This window comes from Macaca mulatta, chromosome 18 (assembly GCF_049350105.2).
Source record: "Macaca mulatta isolate MMU2019108-1 chromosome 18, T2T-MMU8v2.0, whole genome shotgun sequence".
Classification (NCBI taxonomy): Eukaryota; Metazoa; Chordata; class Mammalia; order Primates; family Cercopithecidae; genus Macaca; species Macaca mulatta.
In genome coordinates, this window is record NC_133423.1 from 924,243 (window position 1) to 943,264 (window position 19,022).

The window sequence follows — 19,022 nt, forward strand, 5'->3', positions numbered from 1 at the left end:
CCAATAGGGACCATGTCTCATTCATCATTGTATCCCTTGTGCCTACATTACTTTAATAAATACAATATCAACATTTTCATAAATATAATAAATTTGATAAATATAAATATAATAAAATTTAAATGTCGAATGATTTTTTCCCCTTGCATTTTGCTATGAAAATGTTGAATGTACTGAAAAGTTGAAATAATTGTTCAGGGAACACCATCACCTAGCTTTTCCAGTTAACATTTGCTTACTTGTGTTATCACATATGTATTCAAATATTTACCTGTTACTCATTTTTTTTTAAGCAAACATCAGTACACCATCCCTAAACACTTCAGCGTGGATATCTGATGAATACAGTTTAAAACCGCCATCCACAGCGTTCAGATAAAAAAGACTGTCCCTCCCACCACAGAAGGAATGAGCAATATGACCTGGGGACTTGTCAAGATCATTTTCATAGACTCAGGAAAGTGCATGACACTGAAGTCATCAAACCAAAGACACAAGTTGGACCTCAGGACTTATCTACCAGGCAAGTCACAGCTCATGCAGGTTTATTCTGCACACCTACTTCTGAATAACAAGAAGACCACAGACTTGGTGGCAGTAGAAGAGTAGATTCCTCGACTCCGGTTGCTCCGTTAGGTTTGAAAATGAAGATGGCCCATGTGGAAGCTTCCCACGCTCTCAGCTAGGTCCCCCTACAACCAGCATTGGCATTTGTAAGACAGTTGTTCACAACAAAGGGAGCCCCAGAGTTGACTGTGGCAGCCACAGGCACCTTTGTGTGAATTAGAAAAGCAGGGCCTCTGGGTGTGTTGCTGTCCTCCGGGACCTGGCTCGTCAAGATGAAGGTGCCTTGGTATGTTTTCCAGTATCACTTCCTCTGCTTCTGTGCAGACCCAGCCCCACAGCAGGGCACAGACCTATGTGAACAGAGTGAGCTGGATTTCAGCTCCCACTTCCCGCTCCGCTCGCTCCGTGTAAAGCACAAGCACGTACAACTATAGTCAGCAGCCCGACTGGTCCACGCACAGAGACGACTGTGCACGTGCACATGTACAATCAAAGAAACTGCAGCGTTCATCTAAAACCAGTGAGCCACAGAAGAGGAGAGCTTTGGGAACAACTTACACGTACTCTTTCTCTACTTTGTTTTTTGAGGTTTCTTTTTTCTCTTAGAGACAGGGTCATACTCTTAGAGGCAGGCTGCAGTGACAGGATCATAGCTCATTGCAGCCTCGGCCTCCTGGGCTCAAGGGATCTCCCCACCTCTGCCTCTCAAGTAGCTGGGACTACAGGTGTGCACCACCATGACTGGCTAAGTTCTTCGGTTTTGTTAGAGAAAGGATCTCACTATGTTACCCAGATTGGGCTCATACTCCTGGATTCAAGAATCCTCCCGTCTCAGCTTCACAAAGTGCTGGACTGAGAGGCATAAACCACCACACCAGGTTATTTCTCCCCTGTATCCCACATACGCTCTGTGTAGGTCCACCAGGTGCCAAGAATACAGTGCTGGGCAGACTCCATCCCTGCTCTCCTGGAGCTTAAGCTAATGGAGGAGAAAGGCATCCGCGAAATAACTACACAATGAAAATGTACTTATAAACTTTGGTCAATGCTCCTGAGAAAGGAAATCTCCATATATGCCTGTGACCCAGAAACCTGATGTAGACCCGCAGTCTCGAAGAAGCAGGGTCTGGGATCAGGGGATACGTAAAGCTGTGAGAGGCGGAGAAGAGAGGTCTGCGAGAGGCCCCAAAGAAGGCCTGCGCCTGAGGGAGCCTGGCACAGCCAGACCAGAGCAGCCAAAGTGCAGGCCACAGGAAGAAGAGGATCACAGGGGAGGCCAGGGCCAGGCTAGGAAGCCATTTGGGTTGTATTAAGACCAAGGAGAAGCCAAGGAAGTGGTTTCAGTGGCTGGGTTGATAGGATCAGATTTGCATTTGAAATGTACAGCAGGGCTGTCCTGTGGAGAAAGGAATGTTGATTGAGGAAAGGAAGATGCAGCTTAAGAGGAGGTTGTTGGAGCAGTCCTGGTGAAAGATGATGACAGTTGGGAACTGACATGAGCGTGGCAGCAGTGAAGATGAAAAGCAGTGGCCAGCCTTGAGAGAAAATTTGGAGGGGAGAGAATCTGCAGTTGTTGGCATGGAGAGCTGGAGGCAGCCCTAGAGGGGGCACTTGTTTTTGTGGAGCTTACTGGCTTTGGAAATATGCTTGGCTTTCTCTGGTTGGTCCTGAGTTAGAAGTGGAAACAATAAAAGCATGGAAAACTGGCAGTCACTGACTTAGTCCTGGCCATTTTGGGCTGATTGCTGCAGAGGCACAGGTCACAGATCATCTTGTACAGTCAGACCATTTTTCGTTGGCACATTCAGTTTGGTCTCCCTTCCCCTTGTGGTCATTCTCTCACTGGAGAGTTTGGACAGCTCAGGGGAGGCTTGAGATCCAGATCTTCACAGCTTGGAGGATGTCTGGTTGCCTCCATAGGCAATCATTTCATGAGAAATCTTTTCTTTGTGTTGTAGCATCATGGAGATCATCTGATGACAGAGCAGCCACACAGAAGCACTGCAGACTCTGCAGAGGATGCAACCAACAGCATCATGACCACTAAGACAAAACATGACTAATAGTTCTCATAAGATGCTTCTGAACTGGGAACACCAGTTTCCCATCCCAGAACAAGAGAACAAATCCCATAGGCCATAGGGGATCCCATAGGATCAGCCTTAAAGAGACAAATAGTTTTTCCCTTATGGCATTGTATAGTCTCTTTCACTTTGCCTGTTTCATTCATCCAAGTACAGCGAGGAGTATTAGCAGCACAGATGCCATGACTCGCCAACAAGAAATCTAGAGCAATAGGCTTGTTCGTCACCATGTACACCCGTGAGCTGAGACTGGCCTGTGTTCCATCCAGGGCACAGGAGGTGGTGTTCACACTTCTCACTTCTGCCAGAGTGAGTAGTAATTTTCTCAAAGTCTCCTCTACTTGTATGATTCCCACCTCTGGGAACACTGCTCTGCTTGTTCGTATAAACAATGAGTCAGTAATTTCTCCAGGAATAGTGCCTGAATGATCAGCCGGATTTCCAGCCTTGGTGATTTCTAAAATTAGAGTCTGTATGTACAGACAAGTCTCAGAATTCTATTCCTAAAGTGCATGAGAGGCTGGGGCAAGGTGGCTCATGCCTGTAATCCCAGCACTTTTGGAGGCCAAGGTGGGCAGATCACCTGAGGTCAGGAGTTCAAGACTAGCCCCATCTCTACTAAAAATAAAAATTTTTTTTTAAAAATTAAAATTAAAATACAAAAATTAGCTGGGTGTGGTGGCGGCGGATGCCTGTAATCCCAGCTATTGAGGAGGCTGAGGCTGAAGAATCACTTGAAGCTGGGAGGCAGAGGTTGCAATTAGCCAAGATTGTGCCACTGCACTCCAGCCTAGAAGACAGAGCAAGACTCTGTCTCAAAAAATAAATAAATAAATAAAAATAAAAAATAAAGTTCGCCAGGTGTGGTGGCTCACGCCTGTAATCCCAGCACTTTGGGAGGCCAAGGTGGGCAGATCACGAGGTCTGGAGATCGAGACCATCCTGGCTCGAACATGGTGAAACTCCGTCTCTACTAAAAATACAAAAAAATTAGCCGGGCATGGTGGCGGGCACCTGTAGTCCCAGCTACTCAGGAGGCTGAGGCAGGAGAATGGCATGAACCCGGGAGGTGGAGCTTGCAGTGAGCCAAGATAGCGCCACTGCACTCCAGCCTGGGTGACAGAGGGAGACTCCATCTCAAAAAATAAATAAATAAAATAAAATAAAGTTCATGAAAGCAATCAGCTCTGGACCCAAAGAAAGTAGCATCCAATAGGGGTGTATGGAGATCCAGGAAAAAAGGGATTTGTCTATGACACTAGCTTGGAACCAAGGTTTTACATTAGCTGGGTTATGCTAATTGGGTCTCTATTGGTATCTTTAAGGTGGCAAATACTGGTCTATCACTCTATGAAGGTTGTTGAATGCAAATTTAGTTTTAGGTTTTATTGTTCATGTAGATGCAAGTGGAAACGCTATCAGCTGTGATCTGCTATGTCTCATTTAATAAAACTAGAATTGCCTAGAGGTTTTCATCATTGGAATGTGGTGATTGATGGCATGTCCTGTAGTCAGTAAGATTGAGGGCACTGACTACTGTCTGGGATAATCTGAGAATGGTGTTAGACTATTTTCTGATCTAACTATTATCATCAAAAGGGAAGAAAAGAGAAAAAGGGGGTCATTATGAGTGGACAGCAACAAGAGGCCTATAGAGAATTAGAAGAATGATCATAGGCAAAAGATGAAAACTAAAACAAGAATCAGAGTCTTGATCCACTGTCTTGAGTAGAAACCTTCCACTGTTTGAGCTTGTTCTAACAGTGGTCTTGAGTCAGTCAGCTTCCTACTTCCTAAGATGGGCTGCTTCTGGGGAATCTCTAAAGCTTGAGGTCTGCTCTTGGAATAGGCTTCCAATTGTGTGGGATTCTGGATTGCTTCTTTAGCAAGTTGTGAAATGTTTGGAGTTTCACTGCTGTGGTTGTTGTAAACGTACATGGTAAGTCCCTTCCAACAAAATTTAAGAGCAATTTTCTCAGACATCTCTTCTAACAGACAAAATCTCCAGGCTGAAGATCATGAGGAAGCTATTTAGGAAGATGCTGTAAGAAGGGGGCTGTTGAATATTCAACATCACCAGTATTTTGCTCGTCTGGGTGCAGCAGGGCCAGGGCTAGTATCAGAGGTGAAATCCTAAATGCATTACAAACTGTCTTAGTCCATTCAGGCTGCTATAACAAAATATCAGACTGAGTGGCTTATAAACAACAGAAATTTATTCCTCACAGTTCAGGAGGCTGGGAAGTCCAAGATCAAGGCAGTGATCAGATTCAGTGTCTGGTGAAGTCCTAGTTCATCATAGAAGGCCATCTTCTCACTGTACCTCACATGGTGGAAGAAGTGATGGGTCTCCTCTGGGTCTCTGTTTACAAGGGCACTAACCCCATCTATGAGGGCTTCACCCTCATAACTTACTCACCTCCCAAAGACCCCACTCTTAATAAATCACATTGGGGGTTAGGATTTCAACATATGAGTTTTGGTGAGACGTTCAGTCTATAGCACCAGTTCAGAGGGTAACTGATGTTCCCTCCTGAAGGAGGGATATGGCCAGAAGGGGAGTGGGACTACCTTTGGCCAAAGGAGCTCCAGGGGTTCTGAAAATTTTCCTACCTTTAATTAAGGATGCCGTTGGCTCTCTCAATCTATTCAGAATATGTGGGTAGTGAAGGCAGTGTGGTTTGGGGGTAGGAGGTAACACTTTATAGGATCCTCTTACAATGGCTCCATAGAGTGTGTACCTCGGTCACTTGATGTGAAAGCGGAGATGCTCCAAGGTTGGAAACATGGAAGCAAGCAGCTTTTTAGGAACTGTAAGGGCTGTGGCTTTTTGTTAAGGAAATATTTTAACCCACCCTGAAAATAGACATGCAATAACTAAAACATCCTCAACTCTCAACGGAGGGCAGAAGCAGGTAAAATCCATCTGTATTAACCTGTTTTCGCACTGCCGATAAAGACACACCCGAGACTGGGCAATTTAAAAAAGAAAGAGGTTCAGCTGGACTCACAGTTCCACGTGACCGGGGAGGCCTCACAATCATGGCAGAAGGTGAAAGGCACGTCTCATATGGTGGCAGCAAAAGAGAGTAGAGCCAAGTGAAATGGTTTTCCCCTTATCAAATCATCAGATCTCGTGAGACTTATTCACTACCATGAGAACAGCATGGGGGAAACCGCCCCCATGATTCAATTCTCTCTCACTGGGTCCCTCCTACAACATGTGGGAATTATGGAAGTACAATTCAAGATGAGATTTGGGTGGGGATACAGAGCCAAACCATATCACCATCTGAAGATGCTCATGGGACTATTGAGATCTTAATCCCTGGCCATGTTCCATCTTTATGGATTTTTCCACAATTATATGGTCGACAGGTCGTAATACATGCCTAAAATAATCTCAACTATCTTTTTAAAGTTCCCCCACCAATATCGATTTAAGAGAGTCACCAATTTGTCTGTACCATGAACTGTAGTTTCATTGAGAAATTTAGCCAATATTCATCTGAAATCATCTAGTACCACCAACAGGAAGTGCCAGAGATTATCTGAGTAACGATACAACCAGGCTTCTTCCACAACAGTGGATATCTTATAACGGCCTCTTTGAATCCCTCCAGGGGTTTATTCTTTAGGGGTTTAGATTAGGATCACAGCCTTTGTTAAAACGGTTTGGCATGAGGACCAAGTATTTCCTTTAGTTTCCATGTTGTCTCTTCTTGCCTAGGCCTCAACCTTATTAATAGAAGGGAAAGGCTTCACCTCTTTAGGAAGTAGGAGTCCAGCTAAAAGCTTCTGAACTTGTCGTCCATTTTGGATGGGGGTCCCAGTAGAAGTGAGAAACCTCCTGTTTGCAAAGCTTCCCACAGTTGTGTGCTGCTCCCAGAGCCCACCTGCTGTCCCTGCGTGCAGCCCCTCTGGACTCTCACTGTCTGACAATCTCTAGTAAGCACAGTGAGCTTGGCCATCAGGGTTGATTTTACCTCGGGAGAGGACGATATCCTTAACAAAGAAGAGAGAGTGGTGATAGCACATCCTACCTGACCACTTCCAGCTTCACTTTTGAGCTATAATCCATCCACAAATAGTATTAGGTCAGGGTTCTCCATCAAGGTCTCCAGTGAACCTAAAAAGTTACAGAAGGCTCCCTGGCTGAGGTAGCACTCCCTTCAGGCTCCCTTTCCTTGGCAGAGGCATGAGAGCAGCAGGATTCAGGGCATTGCAGTGTGAACAGTAAGGGGAGAGGAACAGAACCTCCTAAAAGGCTAATTGGCTGGCTGGGAAGTATGCATTTTCAGACAGCAGCAATGTCTGCATGGAAGCAGGAACAAGGAGGTCAAATGGGGAGACGAGAACTGTGATATGGTTTAGCTCTGTGTCCCCACCCAAATCTCATCTCAAATTGTAATCCTCATGTGTCACGGGAGGAACCTGGTGGGAGGTGATTGGATCACGGGGTGGTTTCCCATGTTGTTCTTGTGATAGTGAGGGAATTCTCACAAGATCTGATGGTTTAAAAGGAGCAGTTTCCACTGAGTTCTCTCTCTCCTGCCACCATATTAGAGGTTCCTTGCTTCTCCTTCACCTTCTGCCATGATTGTAAGCTTCCTGAGACCTCCCCAGCCATGTGGAACTGTGAGTCAATTAAACTCATTATAAATCACCAGTCACAGGTAGTATCTTTATAGCAGTGTGAAAATGGACTAATACAAACCGGTTCATCAGAAGCCTCAAAAAGTTTTCAGTGTCAGCTATTGTCCTAAGACAAGGAGAATAAGCCTCTGCACCCAGATCAAGGGTAAAGCGATAGTGAGTCCAGGGTCTTTGATGGTTCCCAGGAAGTTGAGTAAAAACCCCAAGCACTTGCACAGATTGCTCCTGCAAAACCGACCATGGGAATCTTTGCAGTTAGGGATGCCAAGGGAAGGGGCCATTGAAGAGCCTTCTTCAGGTCCCAGAGGCCTGTGCATGTTTATGCTCCCAAAGCAAAGGATCTCTTACTAAGTCCTTAGTCAATTCACAAAAAAAGTGTAGTAATTTTAGAAAAATTTGGCACTTATTGCAGTATCCAATTAAACCTAGAAATCCTCTCAATTGTCATTCTGTGAGAGATCTGGAATAAACTTGGGTAGTCTCCTTAGATAGGGCATGTCCTGAATAATAAACTATGTTTTGGCAAAAAGGTAACGTGTCTTCTGAAACATTATGTCCCTTTTCTACCAAGGCTGAGAGAAAGCCAATAGAATCTTTTTCGCAGGCTTCTTTGTTCTCTGAGAAATGTAGGAAATTATCTCTATATAGTATCAGAACCAAATCCATGGAAATTTAGATCTTTTATATTTTGATTTTTTCTTTTTTCTTTTTCTTTCTTTTTTTTTTTTTTTTTTTTTTTGAAACAGGGTCTTACTCTGTCACCCTGAGTATTTCAGGCTGGAATGCAGTGATGCAGTCATAGCTCACTGCAGCCTCAACCTCCTGGACTCAAGTGATCCTCCCACCTGAGCCTCCCAAAGTGCTGGGATTACAAGCATGAGTCACTGCACATGGCCATCTTTTAAGTCTTGATTGAAGACCTGCAAAAAATAGGAGGGAGCTTCATTGAGACTCTAAGGCATAACTGCCCAGGTATACTCTTGTCCTACCTAGGTGAGGACGAAGGGTGCTGAATGTCTCTATGCGGGGGCACACTGAAAAAGACAAAGAATCTCTATCATGACGGCAAGTGGCTTCAGGAGGAGTTGACAGCAGGAAGGGGTTTGGGTTAGGAGCCACTGGAAAGCAAGAGATGACAATTTTCTTGATGGCCTTCAGACCCTGAAAAATCGACATCCTCATCCATTTGGTTTCTTTACTGGCAGAACAACAGCATCAAGAGCTAGTGAAGTGCATGAGAAGGCCTTTGGATCCAAGGCCTTCAAAGATTGGGGTCAGCCCTTTGTTTCTGGCTTCAAGGAATATGGGGGAAGTTTAGGTTACAGTGTGGTAGAAGAGTTGTTGGAAAAAGGTAGGGCATCTGGACACAGGGGAGAGGAGGAAGGAGTTGATGGAGGTGTGGAAGGAGAGAAACAGGAGAGGACAAGGGGGAGGAGGAGGGCTAGACACAGGGGGACACGGAGGGCAGGCGGGTGAGGGGCTGTTTGTCAAGTCAGTCATTAGCATTGGCCAGACAATCTCTTAGCTAAATACTTTTTTATTCACAAATTCATTTGGAGGCCTCTGCATTTAGGCCTGGGGAATCTTATTCATTCTCTTCTATAAAGAATCTCTGAAATGAACAATGTTTTTCGAGCCAAATGTTCCCAGAGTTGCCATTGAAGACCCAAGTCACCCTTGGTGAAGTTTTGCCATTTAGAAAGATCAGCATGAGAATTGGGACCATGAGAAGCATAAGTCTTTCCTGGAAGAGTAGAGGATTCAACCGTGGATGCCCTGCGAGCTGGTGACGGGCGGCAGGCGTGTCATGCCAGTGCACAGTGTGTCTGAGGTCCCCAGCCTGTGGGCCGGCTTCCTCCAAAAACAGACCCAGGACCCGGCACCAGACCCCCACCCCCAAGCAGAAAACCAGAGAGAATGTTCTAAAAGCCAAGTTCTCAGGACAAAACCCCTGGACAGCAGAATCTCGCCCAGTTTCCCTGGTGATCCACAGCCAAGTTTGTGGATGTGAACAAGGGTCCAGTAAGAGCTGCAGACTCGCCTGTCTGTGAGGCTGACCCTTGTGCCCCTCATGCTTCTCCTTACTATGACGAACACCACGTTTAGAAAGCACAGCACTGTGCTCAAGATGCGAAGGAAACCATGGACAAAGAACTAAGGGCAGTTGGGACAATGATGCATGAACTGTAGGGAATACTAATAAATAGATATAAATAGATAATAAATATATATAAATAAATATTAATAAATATATAGTTGTGTGTCAAGCACAAACAAGCAAATAAAAGTTCTGAAGCCAAAAATTACAATCACGAAAATGAAAAATTCAACAGAGAGGCACAACAGCAGATTTGATTAAGCAGATGAAAGGATCAGCAAACTTCAATATAGGGCAATTGAAATTATCCAGTCAGAGGAGCAGAAAGAAAACAGAATAAAGAAAAATGAGGCCAGGTGCAGTGGCTCATGCCTTTAATTCCAGCACTTTAGGAGGTCAAGGTCAGATGATCATTTGAGGCCTGGAGTTTGAGACTAGCCAGAGCAACAGAGTGAGGCCCTATCTCTACAAAAAATTAAAAAGTAAATTAGCTGGGCATGGTGGCATGCAGCTATAGTCCTACATATTCAGGAAGCTGAGGTAGGTGGATCACTTGAGCCCAGGAGTTTGAGGTTACAGTGAGCTATGATTGTGCCACTGCACTCCAGCATGGACCACAGAGCAATATCCTGTCTCTACAAAGGAAATTAAAAAATGGGGGCCAGGTATGGTGGCTCACGCCTGTAATCCCAGCACTTTGGGAGGCTGAGGTAGACGAGGTCAGGAGATCAAGACCATCCTGGCTAACATGGTGAAACTCCGTCTCTACTAAAAATACCAAAAATTAGCTGGGCATGGTGGCAAGCACCTGTAGTCCTAGCCCTAGCTACTTGGGAGGCTGAGGCAGGAGAATGCTGTGAACCCAGGAGGTGGAGCTTGCAGTGAGCTGAGATCATGCCACTGCACTCCACCCTGGGCAACAAAGCAAGACTCCATCTCAATAAAAAAAAGGAAAGAGAAAATAATGGCCAAAAAACTTCTCAAATTTGATGAAAGACATGAATCTACATATCCAAGAAGCTCAATGAACTCCAAACAGGATAAACTCAAAGAGATTCACAATGAGACACATTACAATCAAAATACCAAAAGCCAAAGATAACGAGAAAATCTTGAATGCAGCCAGAGAAAAGCAACTTGTAACATACAAGTGATCTTTAATAAGATTAACAGCCAATTTATCACCAGAAACTATGGAGGCCAGAAGCAGTGGGATGATATGTTTTACATTACTGAAAGAAAAAAACCCGTCAAGTAGCAATTTTATATCTGGCAAACTATTCTTCAAAAATGAAGTAGAACTTAAGATATTCCCAGACAAACAGAAGCTAACAATTTATCACTAGTAGACCTTAGCTACAAAAAATGCTACAGCAAACACAAGGTCAAACAAAAGAAATCTAGATGGCAACTCAATGTTATGCAAACAAATAAAGATCTCTAGTAAAAGTAAATATGTAAGTAAATATAAAAGCTAGTATTATTGTATTGTTGGATTGTAACTCCAATTTTTGTTTCCTATGTGACTCAAAAGACAAATGCATAAAACAATAATTATAAATCCATCTATGCTAATGGTGACACACATATAAATATGTAATTAATGGCAGCAACAATGTAAAGTAGGGGATGAATCTGGATAGGAGTAGAATTAATGTATGCTGTTGAAGCTATGTTTGTATCAATTTAAACTAGATTGGTAAAAATTTAGGATTTAACTCTAATCCTAATAATAACCACAAAGAAAATAACTATATGGAAAAGGAAAAAGGGGGAAATCAAAATTGTTCAAGCACAAAAGGAGGCAATATTGGAGGAATTAAGGAATACAATTAAGGAAATATAGAAAACAAATAGCAAAATGGCAGAAGTAAATTCTTCATTATCAGTAATCACGTTAAATGTAAATGGATTAAATTCACCAATTAAAGGGCAGAGGCCAGCAATATAAATTTTAAAACATGATCCAAGTATATGCTGCCCACAAGAGACTCACTTTACACCCAAGACAAAAGTTAAAAGTGAAATGATGGAAAAAATTCCACATAAAGAGCAACCAAAAGAGCTGGAGTGGCTATATAAATATCATAGCAAACAGATTTAAGTAAAAAATAGTTATGAGAAAAAATAGGATGTTATACATTGATAAAAGGGCCAAGTCATCAATAAAATATAACAATTATAAATATAAGCATATATGCATCAAACAATGGAGCTCCAAAATATATGAAGCAGACATTGACAGAATTGAAGGGAGAAACAGTTCTACAATAATAATTAGAAATTTCAATACCCCATTTTCAATAATGAGTGGAATATCTAGACTGACAATCAATAAAAAATAGATTTTAAACACTATAGACGAATTAGACCTAACAGACACATAGAGAATACTCCATCCCACAACAGAACACAAATTATTCTCAAGTACAGACTGACCATTAAGTTTTGAATAAATAATAAATATCTGTTCTTTAGATCAGTTGGCTACTGGTAAAAAATATATATAATGATTCATTTGGGCCTTTGAATCTACATGCTGCCTTTATTTCTAATATTTCTAATGTGCTTTGCACTCAGAATTCAGTATAGTGTCAAGCAGAAACAAGCACTTCCTTGCGTCTACAGTTTCTGCATGTGACTGAAGTCCATGTAGAATGATTGTCAATAAGGAAAAAAACTGTATTTAAATTAAAATTATGCTGTTGCTTTCCCACTTGCTAATTTTTTGATGGAAGGAAATACTGCTCATATGAGAGGTTGGAAAAGTGAGACTTTGATCAGTCCACTGTCTCTACCAATGCTGGCAAGTTTATTATAGAAATTAAATATGGTAATAGAAAAGAAGGTACATTACTTTTACATTGCTCATAAAATTTTTCTACTCTAAAGAGCAAATTCAAATTTTGATATGATTGTCTTTATGCTGAGGCTACATTACTATAAATTAGGTCAGAGTAGGGAAGCAGATTAGAAGATTTAAAATGGGCCAGGTGTGGTGGCTCAACCCTGTAATCCCAGCACTTTGGGAGGCCGAGACGGGCAGATCACGAGGTCAGGAGATCAAGACCATCCTGGCTAACACGGTGAAACCCCATCTCTACTAAAAAATACAAAAAACTAGCTGGGTGAGGTGGCGGGCGCCTGTAGTCCCAGCTACTCGGGAGGCTGAGGCAGGAGAATGGCGTGAACCCGGGAGGCGGAGCTTGCAGTGAGCTGAGATCCGGCCACTGCACTCCAGCCTGGGCGACAGAGCAAGACTCCGCCTCAAAAAAAAAAAAAAGAAGATTTAAAATGGAACAAAATAGAAATTTTCTTTTTCCTTTATTTTCTTTTTATCCCTTTTTATCCCCTCTGCAGTAATCCTTGTTTATTAGCTCCTAATAAATTATGTAATCTTTCAGATAGTTTATATCTGAACATTTCATCCAAATAGTAAAGTGAAACAAAAACCATGCCTTTTATGCTGACTTATTCACCTTTTTCTAATAGAGATTTTGTCACATCTTGTTAAGCATTCAACTCACAATTACTGAGCATCACTGCTCCTTGTTATAGAGAAGGCAGTCAGTGAGAAGGACAGACAAGATAATTCATGCTGACAACAAGCAATAGATGTTTATACTGGATCTTCTAGGAGAAGCAGGATGGGGAGGGGGAAAATATAGGAAAACTTTTCCTAGAGAAGATGAGACCTGACTTGAATCTTGAAAAAGAAATAGGGCTTTAGACCATCAGACTAGAATAAATGCCTTCAAGGCAAAGGGTTAGCATATGTAAAGACAGGTATGCTGCTGTCTACGGCTACACACACACATTCCTTAGAATTGCTGGCAGTTCACTTGCATCTCAAAGAAATGTTATTTTTTCCTTCATTTCATGTGTGCAGAGAAGCTTTAGTTACACATGAAATGAGTTACCTTTCTCCAGAGCTCTTCGTACTCAATCAGGAAGCACTAACTAGGCTTTGCTCTGGAATGCTGGATCAGGGATGCCCACCAGAGAACCACCTGCAGGCTGGGGCAGGAGAAGTGTCAAATTGGGCATGTGCAACAGTAGTCCCTTATGAAGCAGAAGTGGTTTATATGAGTTCTGCAAGGATACTAGTGCTCCCTTCATTAATATGTGAATTAGTCTGTTCTCACATTGCTATAAAGAACTACCTGAAACTGGGTAGTTTATAAAGAAAAAAGTTTAATTGACTCACAGTTCCCCAGGCTGTACAGGAGGCATGGCTGGGGTGGGGGCCTCAGGAAACTTACAATCATGGCAGAAGGCAAAGGGGAAGCAAGCACGTCTTCACATGACAACAGGAGGAAGAGCAAAGAGGGAAACCCTACGCATTTTTAAACAACCAGCTTTCATGAGAACTCACTCACTATCATGAGAATGGCAAGGGGGAAATCTGCCCTCATGATCCAGTCACCGCCCACCAGGTCCCTCCCCTAACACTGGGGATTACAATGTAACATGAAATGTGGGTGGGGACACACAGCCAAACCATATCAGTATGTTTCTCCATGCTTTCATAAAGATGGTGCTCAATACTCTCTTAGGAGAACCTAGTGAGAAGATGCTTGAGCAGGACTCACTTGATAAATCGACATCATTTATATCTCCTTAAGCCTTTAAATTATTTCCTCTACATTAAATCAAGTTATGGATCTCAACTTCATTTAATGTTGGCCACAAACTACTCCAGCTATATTTTTCTAAAAGAATTCTAATTTGCATGTTTGTAGTCTGTTCTAGAGAGTGAGCGAGGGCCTGACCCATTGCTTTTCCTAAGCAATGGGTGGATGGGAACCCCTACTCCCAGGAGGAGTCCTAGCTCTTTAGGAGCAGTGCTGCCAAGAACAAAGGATGCCAGGCGTATTCATACTTTCTCACATTGCTCTAAAGAAATACCTGAGGCCGGGCACGGTGGCTCAAGCCTGTAATCCCAGCACTTTGGGAGGGTGAGACGGGCGGATCACGAGGTCAGGAGATCGAGACCATCCTGGCTAACACGGTGAAACCCCGTCTCTATTAAGAAATACAAAAAACTAGCCGGGCGAGGTGGAGGGCGCCTGTAGTCCCAGCTACTCGAGAGGCTGAGGCCGGAGAATGGCGTGAACCCGGGAGGCGGAGCTTGCAGTGAGCTGAGATCCGGCCACTGCACTCCAGCCTGGGTGACAGAGCGAGACTCCGTCTCAAAAAAAAAAAAAAAAAAAAAGAAATACCTGAGACTGGATAATTTATAAAGAAAATAAGTTTCATTGCCTCACAGTTCTGCAGGCTGTACAGGAAGCATGATACTGACATTTGCTTGGCTTCTGGGGAGGTCTCAGAAAACTTACAATCATGGTGGAAGGTGAAGGGGGAGCAGGAACGTCTTACAGAGCAGGAGCAAGGGAGAGAGTGAGAGGGGAGGTGCTGTACACTTTTAAACAAGATCTCATGAGAACTCACCATGGTGAGTGCTGAGGGGATGGTGCTAAACCATTCATGAGAAATCCACTCCCATGATCCAATCATCTCCCACTAGTCCTCACCTCCAACACTGGGGATTAAAATTCAACATGAGATTTGGACAGAAACACAGATCCAAACCATATCTCCAGGCCCATCAACTAACGAAGCAAACACAGTCATTCCCAGCTACTCACACTAACACATGGAGTCCAGAATATCTGCCAAGAACACCTGTATCAATAAATTCAGCCCAATCTAGCAGTTTTCCTCCTTCTCTAATACCAATAAAATTCATGTTTACACACTTTACTCATGTTTCTACTGATAACTAGGACAAATCATTTTTTTTGTTTTTGTTTTTTGAGACAGGGTCTTGCCCTGTCACCCACGTTGGAGTGCAGTGGCATGATCACAGCTCATTGCAGCCTCGACCTCCCAGGCTCAGGCAATCCTCCTGCCTCAGCCTCCTGAGTAGCTGGAACCACAGGTGTGCACCACCACACTCGACTGATTTTTAAATTACATGTGGAGATGGGATCTATGTTCCTCTGGCTTGTCTTTAATTTCTGGGCCCAAGCAACCTTCCCCCTCAGCCTCCCAAAGTGCTAGGATTATAGGCATGAGCCAATGCACCTGGCCAGGAAAAAATGTTGTGTAAGCCTCTTTCCCCCAGTCAGAGTTTGCATTCATCCCCCTTGGTGTGCAGGGATCTGACTGTGGTGATGGGTCTGGAGGCAGCAAGAGGTTTGGGGTTTGCTTTGAGAACGACCTGCTCTTGCAAGCTAATTGTCTCAATGAGAACATGACAAAGTCTTCCACAAGGGCAGGTTGATCCACTCAGGTGGGAAAAGAGCATTGGCTTCTAACAGCAAAAGGAAGATGATGTGGAATTTGAGGTTCCAGTTTCTCATTTGCACCACAATCCACCCAGTGATTCCCATTCCAACTCTTAGAGCCCTGCTCTTTTCCAATCAATGTCCTAACTTTCCAGTAAAATGCCTAGAAAGGCTGTGATATCAATTTGTGTTGTTTTCCAACACCCAGAAGGATAAAATTGGGTCTGGAACACAAAGAAACGGCTTTCCAGCTTGGGGCCTAGCCTGCTTGCCTTTCACTCCGAATCAGAACAGTTTATGAAAGTTCCACCAGGCCGGGCGCGGTGGCTCAAGCCTGTAATCCCAGCACTTTGGGAGGCCGAGACGGGCGGATCACGAGGTCAGGAGATCGAGACCATCCTGGCTAACACGGTGAAACCCCGTCTCTACTAAAAAAATACAAAAAATTAGCCGGGCGCTGTGGCAGGCGCCTGTAGTCCCAGCTACTCGGGAGGCTGAGGCAGGAGAATGGCGGGAACCTGAGAGGTGGAGCTTGCAGTGAGCTGAGATCACAGCCACTGCACTCCAGCCTGGGGGACAGAGCGAGACTCCGTCTCAAAAAAAAAAAAAAAAGAAAAAAAAAAAAGAAAGTTTCACCGACCTAGCAGGCATCCTTAGGACTCTGCACACAAGAAATCCATGCCTAGGGATTTTCAGGTAAAGGACATTGAGTCATTTCCCCATCAGCACTTCCAAGGTTCCAGTCTCTCTAGGGCACTTTACTATTTCCATTTTAGGCCCCTTTTCCTGCTCTTATTACTCTCAAAAAAGTTTCTAGGTGGGCATGGTGGCATGCAGCTATAATCCCAGCTACTCAGGAGTCTGAGGTGGGAGGATTGCTTGAGCCCAGGAGTTTGAGGCTGCAGTGAGCCATGATCACGCCACTGTACTCCAGCCTGGGTGAGAGAGCAAAACCCTGTCTCTTTTAAGAGAAAGTAAGAATGTTTCTAGCTTTGAGCTCTCCTTTCTGGCTCCTTCACCTCATTTATGTTCCCATTACCACCTTCTGTTTTCACTCTATGGGGAGTTACCTGGACAACCCCAAAGGGCCCCTCATCCCTCAGGGGATCCTCGTGGGGCTTCTCTTGGAGATTTGCAATACGTTTCCCTTAGAAACTCAGAGAAGTTCTGCAATTTTTTTAAAAACACCTTTTTAACATGTCAATTCATATTTTGTTTGATTTAGTACTTTCAAAGCCAGTATAAGATCTGATCCTTTTTAGAAAGGTAGTAAAATGAAGAGACCCTGTGTGAACAAATTAGACATAGTGGGAAAGATATAATTATTGCTGTACTTATCCCTTTCAAAGGGGAAGTACAGAGTCATTCAGAGAAGAGGGGAAGGAGAAAGGTTCCAAGATGGTCTGGTGTTTCAGAGCACAGCACTGACGGCTTAGATGGGAGAAGCTAACTGCAGGCAGGACACTCACAGCCTAGAGACACCAAGGTGGTAATTCACACCTACATCGTGAATAGCAGCTAACAGTGAATTGCAACGTGTAGAGTAGAAACAGCCTGGGACAGGCTCGAGGTCAAGAGAACAAACAGATTTAGAAAAGCAGAGCTCAGTCAGTGTTGCCCGTGCAGCTTTACCTTAGTGGGAGTGTTCTGCTTGCAAAAGGGGGGTAAAAACAGGTTGTCCTCCAGACAGCTTGTTGCCAGTAAGAGAGTGAGCGCTCCTCTCCCCTCGACCGCCTGGGCTCCCCAACCAGCATCTCAGATGCAGCACGTGCTCTGGTGCCCAAGAGGATTCGTCAAGTCAGTAGTTGTCTGGAAATTTCACACCCTTTGATAACAACAGCTCATCTTCAAGTGTGCCCCGCCTGCCTGCACTGTGCTGCCCCCGTGTCAGCCACAGGCCACGGCCTGGCTGAGGTCGCACAGGTGATGCTCTGCCATTTCATTTCAGCTCATGCCACAAACAAGTGCTCTTTTCACGGCCCACATAGCGCCATATTCTTCACACTTCTATGCTTTTTCTTAGTGATTTTGCTGTTTAAAATGACCCCAAGCCCAGTGCTGACATACTGTCTAGCATTCTAAGAGCAAGAGGCTGTGATGTGCCTCACAGGGAAATGCGTGTGAGACAGCTTTATTCAGGGGTGAGTTCCAGGGCTGCTGGCCATGGACACAGTGTTAGTGGGATCACCAACATCTATTCCAAAAGGTGTCTTTAAACAGGAACATGCATAAGCAAGGTTATGTACTGATTGGTTGATGAAAATGTTGTGACCAGAGGCTCGCAGGAACCCAGCCCTGTATTTCCGCAGAAGCAAGGGCTCTGTATTCACAAATTTAGTGTTTAGGTGACTTTTAGAACTCACGGTGGCAAATCACAAGAATCAACTGCATCTGCCTCCATTTTGCTCCACAGAGAAGCAAAGTGACAAGGAGGGCACACAGAAAACAGCCAGTGCCCTCCAGTCCCACACAACCTGGTGTCCAGGGGCAGAGTGGCTTGTGCTAAGCTTCTTCCCAGCCCCACTTTGTATTTCCTTTGTATTTCTGGTGATTCCCTCCTGTTTTCTCTGGCTCTGCAGAATACAGTCTTCCAAGTCGTTTTAATCAGATTCATTCCTACCTTGCTGAAGAACTAGTGAAACATTTGAGACTACTGACCTCCTAGTGGTCTTTAAATTTTTTTAAGGTGAATACACCTGTAGGCTCAGTGTTTTGGGAGGCCAAGGAAGGGGGATTTCTTGAGTCCAGAAGTTTGAGACCAGCCTGGGCAACATAGCAAGACCTCACCTCTACCACAAAACAAAACAAAACATTTCGAGCCCCAAAAAAAGTCATTGTTTAAAAAATCGACTCATACATACTATAACCCAGATTCTCAAATTTAAAAAAGACAATTCACATTTCTCATATGAGGTAGAGAAGGGGAATTAATGTTTCATTCTCACACTGTATGATCAATTGAACAATTTACCTCTGTGGGTCCTGTGGATCCAGGTCTTCAGCTGAGGCCCCTGGCAGCCTGCAAACCTCCCAGTCACCAGGCTCCTGAAGCAGTGCAATCCACTGTCCACGGCTCCTGAACACTGCTCCTGTCAGCAACGCGGATGGCGGATGGCGGATGGCGGATGGTGTGATGCCAATGCAAAATGGCTGTTGGTGGAAACACATTAGCTGTAATTACCAATTGTCACAGGTCTTTCTTTGAAAGGAATCTTTTTTCACAAAAATCCAACATTAACATCAGCCTCTCCTTGGTTTCCAACATGCTCAGGTTAGCCACAGTGATCCCAATTTCTGTTTCTTGTCACCTCTTGGCATACACACCCA

At 44.0% G+C, this 19,022-nt stretch overlaps 1 long non-coding RNA gene across 3 annotated transcripts in view; it reads right to left on the reverse strand.

The window, feature by feature from the left end:
- Nucleotides 1–427: 427 nt before the first annotated feature.
- The window catches only part of LOC144336414 (uncharacterized), a 34,205-nt gene continuing 15,610 nt past the window's right edge, over nt 428–19,022 (reverse strand). For 2 of the 3 annotated variants that reach the window (XR_013408191.1, XR_013408189.1), the window contains 2 exons: nt 18,667–18,845; nt 428–2,577 (listed from right to left, as the gene is read on the reverse strand). This is a non-coding gene — a long non-coding RNA (uncharacterized LOC144336414). Of the gene's footprint in view, nt 2,578–17,331; nt 17,469–18,666; nt 18,846–19,022 lie in introns of those variants that run through there. The other variant, XR_013408190.1, reaches the window with a different exon arrangement.